Genomic DNA, 11,245 nt, shown 5'->3' with positions numbered 1-11,245 from the left:
AGGGTAACCATGTGAAGAGTGTCTCCCCTGATCCAGAGACCCACTCATTTGAGGGTAATCACAAAGGTTAGTTCAAGTGATGCTTCTAAGGGTGTATTTCAAACAGAGCATATAGGTGATCTGTGATATATAGGTGATCTGTGACACAGTGATAAGTGTCTTTGTTCTGTGCAAAGGATGTTTAGTGACGGATTTCTTATATTTAGACACTCTGGGAGGCAAGATATTCTAGAGCCTTGTTTCAGGAGTATACCATTTACATTTCCACTGATCACATTATATACTTCCTTCTAATGGGAGATAATTAGTTGCTATTTCCACCATATTTGGAAGATGGTGCTGAGCCCACGTCTGCAAATGCCAACATTTTCTTATTTTCTCTTAATTGCGTGTGTGTGTGGGGGCATATGTAATTTTGAGATTGCCGTAAAGGAAAAATAAATAAATTATATATAGATCTTAAAAGATCTTAAAAGATCCTGATGAAAGCCATGCACGATGGCTGAAACGTCGATCAAGTTTTAAACAATGAAATAAAGGAATATCGTTTTAAAGAAATCAAAAGACTGTGAGTGCTTGCCTCTTGTTCCCTATATTTGTGTATATTATGGCATTGGCTTAACAGCACCAGGCAAAAATTCACATTGAAGTGTGTGTGCAAGGAGATAACAGGACTTTATATAATATATATATATATATATATATATATATATATATATAATTTGGGAAGTTAAACCTTCCGATAGCTTGTTTGTCCAGCACTCTAAGTGAGCATTCACTTTAGAGGATGTTTTGCCTTTTCATAGAGTTTGGCCATGTGTGACATTGTTTGGGGTTATCTGTCGTGGCGAACTGAAGACAAACTTGTTAAAGGAACACTATGGTATTAGGAATACAAACCATTGCTCCTAACACTATAGTGTTCGCCTCTTTACCTTTAGGACATCCCCTAAATCTAAGCAAAAATTGGAAAACAAGGGTTTACTTACTTTTTTCCTGTGCCCGGATAGAGCCCCTACAGCCGCTCGACCCTGCAACCAAATAACGTTACGCATATACTGCTAGGGGTTTGGCCTAACTTTCATTGCTAAATTTGTCCTTAAGTATTTTTTTCACATGCTCTACACAACACAGCCCAACTCTTGTACCTTATAACCAAGTCTAATTTCTTTGTATCTCTTTATCTCTGTATTTTAGTTGTTCCCACAGAATATTCTGCAAGGTTTTGTATTTTTGCTCTTAGTTTAAATTGTTTACCAACCCGGAGATAGAGAAACTCTGGCATTTAACATGTACCGTAGCTGGTTACATTTTCTGTAATTCGTAGCTGCCAGACTCTCAAATCTCATTCTAATAGGGTACTTTTTTGCTGTTAAAGAATAAAAACAGACATAAACTTCAAGTATATCTTTGGTAGTGTAAGCTAAATGTTGAATGTTTCTAGGAACCCCATGTGTTTTTCCTTAAAAATCTGGAAAGTTTTCCAAAATCTCCATTCCAAGACTACATATCGTCTTTTGCCTTCTGAATAAACAGAACCATGCGCTGTATGATAAATTAAACCCGATGAGCTTACTTCTATGTATTCAGTAGCTTTCTTTTATATAAATACATAATATGTGTTGTTATTACAGCAGTGAATTTAAGGAAACCATCTTTCTGGCAATGGGAACATTGCCAAAAAAAAATAAAAAATTGTAATTAAGAAAGCATAATAGTTTGGCAGCGCTCCAAAATAAAATTGGCGGAACTACCCGTGGTACAGCACTACCAATTCCTTAGGGTCTAACCTCATTTAATCATAATACCAGTTCTCCATGAAAACTGTAAATGGTGTCTTTGCCCCTAAATATTGTGTAATAGCTATCAACACGAATTTGCGGCTGTTAACAATTTTTAATAACATTTTGTGTAACTTTCATAGACTTTACTTGTCAAATAAAAGCGCACTTTTTGGCACAAAGTAGTTACAAAAAACACAAACTGCCCAGTTTATTTATGTACCCATTTCAGAGCTTGTTTCAGCCACTCTGTTCTAGGAAGAGTTTGCTGCATAAGGTGTGTATCCTTGGAATTTGCAGCAAACGTATTTACTTTGAAGGTGTATATTTTTGGTATCACTCCCACCCCCATATCAGCATCCGCCTTTTGACGTTATGGGGGCAGGAATGCGCAGGACACACAGGACAGTGTTCCATTGTAACTTATTTTATACATACATACATTTTTAATGCATTACCTGTATATCTGCCATAAGACAAGCTGGGTTTGTCTTCACATTAAGACAAACTGGATTCAATTCCAGCCTTGACTTTAAGGAACATATCTATGTTGCATCTTACTGTGGTTTTCTTCTGCTGTACGATACAGATGAAGGATAACATTTTCCTAGCACTATATCTGGTCACTCTAGCTGTCTGTTTAAATGGAGGTATATATTACAACTGAAAACTTGAGTGGCTATTTACAGTAAATTCCAAAACATGAGCACTTGGAATTAATGGGTCCAACCTCATGCTATATTAAGGTGCTTGTAGAGACACACTACACACATATGTAATGGGCATGTACTAATCAATTCACATGGGGCAGTTCTTTACTAGTACATATATGTATTGGCATAAACATAAGCATATAGAGTATTCAAAGTGAAAAAGAATATAGTATACACACTAACAGAGATCATAAATCTGCTAAATTGAAAGGGTCCCAGGTGTACCTCACTAACACCCAAAGTAGTAAAATGTGCAACAAAGAAATGGAAACCACATTCAATAAGCATACAATAAAAATACAACCTGGAAAATATAACCAGAGTAGGTCTATTCTCTATAGGAATGAGATAAAGTCTAAAATGACAAAAAATGAAATACAAATCATAGCGTAACACAATAAGAGATATTTAGTGAAGAATGTGATGTTAGTAGCAAACTCACAAACAGCGGTGAAAATCAGGCCTCTCACCCCCTTGGGGTATATGTAATATGTAGCTTGATGGTAGATTCAAGTATATAGATGTCTTCAAAGAAATGGATAAAAAGAGCCATACATAGTGAAGTATGTAGTAAAATTACAAAAACACATTTATTGATTGCACTTACAAACAGAGAAGAATCATAGGCATATCTCCACTACAAGTGGAACTGGATAGCAGCGTGGTGGATTGGAGCCAAAGGTCAGCGTGAAGAACCCAGCCAACAAGTAAACCAATAAAATATTGAAATACAACAACGAAAGTCCGATATCCAACGCGTTTCGTCCGACAGTACATGTTAGGGACTTCTTCAGGGATATATGTAGAGCCTTGTGTGGAAGTGCTTCTTATACCCGAGGTAATTCTTCATAATGCCGTTCACCGGCAGCGTGCGTTCCAGCGTGGAACGCAGTGATCCACTTCCTCTGACGTCTATCCGGTATTCGCCGCATGCGCCCGGGAAACTTGAGGTCCGCAGCACTAGAGTACTAAACGTGCTGTGACGTGTAGTATAAGAGATCTAAACATAGGAGAGCAAAGTACACAACTGGCGATATGTCGCCATACAGACATGGAAAAACTGAATCCTGGCGATAGTATAACAAATATGTATAGCAAATGATCGAATATACATTAATGTATAATACAGAATATAGTTAATATAACAGAATATAACAGTAAATAAAATGAATACACTGATGAACTGATCAATCAACTAACCATCAATCCATCAGTTAGTATTCAATATGCAAACATTTAATATGTTGGTGAACCAATCAATAAGTATATTTAGATAATATTAAATATCCATATGTATAGTATACAAAAACAGACTTGTGATGTATACTTAGCTATTATACAAAATTGAAGAAAAAAGGAGAAAATTAGTATGGATTTCTTTAAATCCTGCAAAAACGTGGAAGTAGGATTGTGTGGTAAAATTTCATATGTGTTAATGTCCTTTAAGATGTTATAAGCTTCTTCCATATAGTAAGATCTATCCATAATGACAGTACCTCCCCCTTTGTCTGCCTCCTTTATGACTATATTAGAATTCTCAGTTAATGTTTTTAAGGCTTCTCTTTCTCTTTTGTTAAGATTAGAATGAAATCTATTATTGGTTAATTTATCTAAATCCGCTTGAACTAGCTCATTGAAAATATCTAGATATTTGCTCTTTGCTCTTTGCTGACCAAGGATAAAAATGAGAATTAGGTTTAAATGAAGTATGCATGATATTTTTGACAGAATCTGAATCATTTTCCAATTCGTCTTGAGATGGTGTATTATCCTGGGGATTATGAGTGTCTCTATTATGGAAAAATCTTTTAATTGTTAATTTTTTAAAAAAAAATTGATTATCCAAATATAAATTAAAACCATTCAAATTAGTTGTAGGGGCAAATTTGAGTCCTTTTTTAAGGAGGGATAGTTCATCACATGAAAAATTGACCTGAGATAGATTGAAAATACCTTCAATTTTGTTTAATTCTGTCTGTGTGGGAGATGTGCTGACGTAATTAGATCCTCTTCCACTTATGAGTGAGGTCTTTTTTTTTTTATTGGGGATCTTAATGTTTGAAAACGATTTTGAGTCACATATTACATTGAGCGTTAGAGGAGGGGATAAACTCCAAGAATTAATTCGCCAAGAAGCATTCTGGATATATACCCCCAAGACTTTACAACATGGACTTAATGCAGAAATAGACCTACAAGGTCTGATTTGAATTTATATTCTAGAACATTGGATTTGTTATTTGGACTTCATATGCATCCACCTTTTACCTTTTTTTCTCTCATCTTTTATATTAATAAACATTTAGATCTATTTTTAGACAATTTAATTTTGACATCCATACTAATTTTCTCCTTTTTTCTTCCATTTTGTATAATAGCTAAGTATACATCACAAGTCTGTTTTTGTATACTATACATATGGATATTTAATATTATCTAAATATACTTATTGATTGGTTCATCAACATATTAAATGTTTGCATATTGAATACTAACTGATGGATTGATGGTTAGTTGATTGATCAGTTCATCAGTGTATTCATTTTATTTACTGTTTTTATGTATCTTATATTCTGTATTATACATTAATGTATATTCGATCATTTGCTATACATATTTGTTATACTATCGCCAGGATTCAGTTTTTCCATGTCTGTATGGCGACATATCGCCAGTTGTGTACTTTGCTCTCCTATGTTTAGATCTCTTATACAACACGTCACAGCACGTTTAGTACTCTAGTGCTGCGGACCTCAAGTTTCCCGGGCGCATGCGGCGAATACCGGATAGACGTCAGAGGAAGTGGATCACTGCGTTCCACGCTGGAACGCACGCTGCCGGTGAACGGCATTATGAAGAATTACCTCGGGTATAAGAAGCACTTCCACACAAGGCTCTACATATATCCCTGAAGAAGTCCCTTACATGTACTGTCGGACGAAACGCGTTGGATATCGGACTTTCGTTGTTGTATTTTAATATTTTATTGGTTTACTTGTTGGCTGGGTTCTTCACGCTGACCTTTGGCTCCAATCCACCACGCTGCTATCCAGTTCCACTTGTAGTGGAGATATGCCTATGATTCTTCTCTGTTTGTAAGTGCAATCAATAAATGTGTTTTTGTAATTTTACTACATACTTCACTATGTATGGCTCTTTTTATCCATTTCTTTGAAGACATCTATATACTTGAATCTACTATCAAGCTACATATTACATATACCCCAAGGGGGTGAGAGGCCTGATTTTCACCGCTGTTTGTGAGTTTGCTACTAACATCACATTCTTCACTAAATATCTCTTATTGTGTTACGCTATGATTTGTATTTCATTTTTTGTCATTTTAGACTTTATCTCATTCCTATAGAGAATAGACCTACTCTGGTTTTATTTTCCAGGTTGTATTTTTATTGTATGCTTATTGAATGTGGTTTCCATTTCTTTGTTGCATATAGAGTATTCAACCTTCTATTTTATTTTTCATCACTTTGTCTTCACTGGTACTGTTCTTAGGCTTACAGAAAACTTGTCAAATAAAATGTGCGGCTCTGTGACATGCTTAATAATCCTTGACTTCGAAGAAATGTTTAATGTTTAGTCTCGTGTGATTTATTTTTTTTTTACATTTTTTTTTTTTTTTTATATATATATATATATATATATATTTTTTTTTTAGGCCCTTCTAAAGTTTGTTTTAATGATGTATTTTTCTGCATGGTCTGAACTAAGCAGCTTTGCAAAAACACCTGTGAGTTACGTAATCTTTTCCCAAATGACTCCATCCTTCTTACAGCGTTCCTGTAAGAGATTTTCTAAAGATATGGCCAGTTTAAAGGTGTAGTAATTGTAGCACATGGAACAGACTTGAATCGTCTTCTAAGAGGCAGTAATAGATTGTTAATCTCTTGGCAAATATCTATTCTGGTAATAATGGTGTCACCAACAACAACTAAAATGTTTCTCCTCATTGGTTTTCATTTTTCTATTCTAATTAATTGCATGTTTGTTTTTAATCTTGCATAAACAGATGCTTTGTAACTATTTGACATGCTAGGATACTTATACAAGCTTTCCAGAAACACCTTACGTTCATGGGTGGAATCTCACTGAATTGCCTCATTGCCTCCCTGTTTATAATAGTAATTTAGAGAGGAATATGATCATCATGTTGCTTTGTTTTATATTTTTCATGCTTTTGTTTTATTGGTGTTTGTTTTTGTCAATCTTTATTTATGTTGTGCAAATAATAACAAGAAGCTTGTTAAGCCACAACAGCCATCACAAGCATAGCAAATATTGACAGCTGAATCTTTGAAATGGCTTTTAGATATTCTGCAATTTTTTTAGAATATAAGTAGAAGAGATAGTCAGAGGTGAGACATAATTACTTATTATAGGAAACAGGCTAGATTGGCTGATTATGCAAATATTAGAAATTAATTGATTATGTAAAATGCTAAACAGATTATGTATACAACTGGGTACTGGGATTGGATGATTAGTATAGGCAAAGGAACAATATAGCTTGTTATATATATGCTGTGTGGCAAGTATGTGTGGCTCTCTTGTAAGAGAGTCCTTCTCCGAGTTAAAGAAATAGTAGGTTAGCTAGACATAAGGCACAATAAAAATGTGGGTAGAGAGCTGGACTATCTCAAAGCTGGGTTGCTTTGTTACCACTGGTTATTAAAACTAATACAGAGTAAACCGCTTATAGACTAGATCAACATTACGCCAGCACAACAAGCAGCAGCGGTAGCAGAGATTATGTCATGGTTAGTATGTCATCCAATGCCACTTGCAGACCACTGCAGACACGGATTCTTCATGCCTGGCTTGGCTTCTCCCGCCTCCACGATGCGTTGCGTGTTTCTGGGCCCGTGACCAGATAGTTGGAGCTTGATTGCTCGCAGGGTCTGGATCATAGTGAATCCACGCTTCTGCATGCATAAGCGCCACCAGCCCCGAAGTCCTGCGCACCCCTGTGCCACGTCAGTCGGTGAGTAATATAGTCCATGAAAGGGCCAGGTCCTTTGGGCCATCCCAGCGCCCGTAAGCAGCACTGTGAAGTGTGACCGACAGGGCGGTGTGCGAGCATGGATTTGTCTTTTTCCGAAATGCTGCACAGCTGAATAGCTGCGAGATTTGCGGCAGTGTGGTGCTTCTTTGCGTCTTGCTGCCCATTGAGACCGCTGGTATGTCAGGCAGCGAGGTGGGTGCGCCTCCATGTTGGACCCCAACCTTGCACCGTGTGGGTGAGGTACTATTTCAGCTTCTTTCTCCAGTGTCGTAGGTGAGTAGCAGTGGGTCGGCCTGCATTCCAAGCGCCTCCAGAATCCATGGCAGATTCAATAGAAATTAGCCTCAAATCGCTCTCTCCAGGCTTCCAGGCTCTCTTGAGGCTTGGCAGCCATCTTGGACTCCGCATGCGGTCTAACTTCCAGCAAGGTACTTCCCCGGGATGACCCCCCACTGGTCCAGATGGGGGGGCGGAGTTTGCGGGGCATTAGAAAGTTGGCTGTGTGGCTGCCATCGTCCGTCTCTCCCGGCCATAAGGTCGCCTGGCTTGCTAGACTGCATAGTGGGGTGCGCTTTACCAGTGAGCCACCATTGTGTTGCACAATTATGGCTTGTATTAGTCACTTTTAGTCTCCGTCAGACCAGAGCTCTCAGCAAACCCGTCTGGCTAGCTCGGCTGTCAGGCCCGGACTGGCCATCGGGCATACCGGGCAAATGCCCGGTGGGCCGCGATGGCCGTGGGGCCGAGGCCGGCAGGGGAGATCACAGGATCTCCCCTGCCAGCCCCTGCAGGGCCAGCGCTACCCGAGCGCCGTCCCCGCTGTGTCTCTCCATGGGCCGGTAGGGAGATCAAAGATCTCCCTCACCGGCCCAGAGACACTGAGATGCGGCCGCCAGCAGGAGAGGGAAGGAGGGAGGCAGGAGAGAACACCGGCGGAGCTCTAGCCAGCAGCTCCGCCGGGTCCTCTCGCGAGGTCTCCAGCCTCCAGGCTAGAGTTCACTCTCACCACTAGGACCACCAGGGAATGAAGCTGCAGTAAGGATCCCCCCTCCCAGGCCTGATGTAAGAAGGGAGGGGGGATATTAAGCAATCTGCCCCACCTCCACTAGGACCACAAGGGATCAGGCACCCCCCCATGGAAACCCGGCTTCCCACCCCCTAAAGGTAAGAAGGAGGGGAGGGGGGGGGGGGAGGGTAATTAATATAACTTTTTTTTTGTATTATTAATAAAAAAAATATTAAAATTTAAATACAAAATACACTCACACTAACAGCCCCCCCAGACACACACAGCCCCCCCAGACACACACAGCCCCCCCAGACACACACAGCACCCCCAGACACACACACAGCACTCCCAGACACACACACAGCACTCCCAGACACACACACAGCACTCCCAGACACACGCAAACGGCACTCCCAGACACACACACACAGCACTCCCAGACACACACAGCACCCAGAAATACACAGCACCCAGAAATACACAGCACCCAGAAATACACAGCACTCCCAGACACACACCGCACCCCCAGACACACACAGCACCCAGAAACACACAGCACCCCCAGACACACACAGCACTCCCAGACACACACAGCACTCCCAGACACACACACAGCACTCCCAGACACACACACACAGCACTCCCAGACACACACAGCACTCCCAGACACACACAGCACCCAGAAATACACAGCACCCAGAAATACACAGCACTCCCAGACACACACCGCACCCCCAGACACACACAGCACCCAGAAACACACAGCACCCCCAGACACACACAGCACTCCCAGACACACACAGCACTCCCAGACACACACAGCACTCCCAGACACACACAGCACTCCCAGACACACACAGCACCCCCAGACACACACAGCACACACAGCGCACCCCCAGACACACACAGCACTCAGACACACAGCAAACAGCACCTTCAGACACACACAGCACCCTCACTCACACACAGCACCCTCATACAGACAGCATCCTCGCAGCACACTCCCACACATATACAGCACACACACACACACACATATATATATATTTTTTTTTTTATGCCCCTTTTATGCCCCTGCACTGGTTATTGTTCTTCTTACATGTCCTGCCACTGTACTGGCTCTTGTTTTCCTTATATGCCCTACCACTGCACTTGTTATACTATTATACTACCTCTTATTTCCTTTGTTGGTCATACTACTGTACTTCCTCTTGGTCCCATACATGTCCAACTAATGCGGTACCATTACCAGCCATACTTCTGCACTTTCTGTCTCTTTTTCCCTTTACACGTCATGCCTATGTATGTCCTGTTATTTTCCATTTCCAATTGCGTTCCCCATTACTGCGCTGTATTGTTCCACCTTGCTGCCGGGATCAGACCCCACAACTTTCCTTAACCCCTTAAGGACCAAACTTCTGGAATAAAAGGGAATCATGACGTGTCACACACGTCATGTGTCCTTAAGGGGTTAAAGACCTCAACATCGACATACCAGCAGGATTCTCCATATCTAGAGGGCGTGTGGTACAGAATGATAGACCTGAGGCCACACCATTGTCTGGGCAGGCCAGGCAGGTATCTCCAAGGGGGAACACATCAGGGGAGGAGTAAAAGCGAATGGGAAGCATTATACACCCCATGAAAAGAGATGGGAGGGGGGTCATGGTCACACTTTCCACAAAACAACTAAATGGGGGGGGGGGGATGCTTTGTTCATATGTATGTAAGCATCAGAGAAGTAGACACAGCCCTAACTGACACCTCACTGGGCCGTCCGGCCTCTCCCCTAAGACATAAGAGATTATGTCATGGTCAGTATGTCATCCAATGCCGCTTGCAGGCCACTGCAGACACAGATTCTTCATGCCTGGCTTGGCTATCTCGAGCAGCATTAGCCAATGTGACTTAACCTTCCCCCACCCATCGAATAATGGGAGATCCCGGGTCGGTGGTCCTTACTGCCCGGAACCCTTCTGGAGAGAAGTAGTATCCTTCTGCCCCCAGGGCAGACATAGGCTTTATACCACTGCAAGAAGCTCCGGGAGGGTTTCACACTTCAACGGGGCATACCATTGGGTATATCTGAGCCAAGGGAACTAGAGAATGACAAAGTATGGTGTTTATAGATATATATATCACTGGACATGGTAACACACAGTATATACACTGTATGGGTCTTGCATTCTGCAGCATAGCAGATTGGGGCTGGGAGCCGCCTTCTCGAGACGAAATTAGGATTTTTCCGGACCCGGGAGGCACACACCCCCAAGCTGCTCTGGCAAACGTAAGACCAGACTATTTTGTTTTCTTTGTATATATGTTTCTTCATGAGGTTAGCCTTATGTTGTATTTTTTGTTGTTGTAAAAACATTGTTTTTGTTGGGGGACTAGGGGTGGAACCGTGGGACCAAGGTCCCAGGACTGTGCAAAAAGATGCCATGCATGGGCATGACCGGATGTAGCATATTCCACCTACACCTATTCCTATACACCTTTTCACATGATGGCGTTGAAACTAGTGTCCCTTAATGTAAAAGGATTTAATTCCCCCCACAAACACAGACTGCTCTTGCGTGATCTCAAAACACGGATATTGCCCTAATTCAGGACACACTTCCCCAGGTCGGCCACAGTGAAACTATCAGATAAACAATATACTCTGGTACACAAAGCTAGATCCTTGTGTAAGTTTGCAGGTGTTGCAATTCTGAAACACAAA

General features: G+C 41.1%; 1 protein-coding gene across 1 annotated transcript in view; it reads left to right on the top strand.

The window, feature by feature from the left end:
* The window catches only part of LOC134565740 (ubiquinol-cytochrome-c reductase complex assembly factor 1), a 216,431-nt gene that overhangs the window by 199,996 nt on the left and 5,190 nt on the right, over positions 1 to 11,245 (top strand). The window lies entirely within an intron of this gene.

This window comes from Pelobates fuscus, chromosome 6 (genome assembly GCF_036172605.1).
Source record: "Pelobates fuscus isolate aPelFus1 chromosome 6, aPelFus1.pri, whole genome shotgun sequence".
In the NCBI taxonomy this organism is placed as follows: domain Eukaryota; kingdom Metazoa; phylum Chordata; class Amphibia; order Anura; family Pelobatidae; genus Pelobates; species Pelobates fuscus.
Note: the sequence above shows the minus strand (reverse complement) of the source record. Positions and strands in the feature narration are given on the sequence as shown.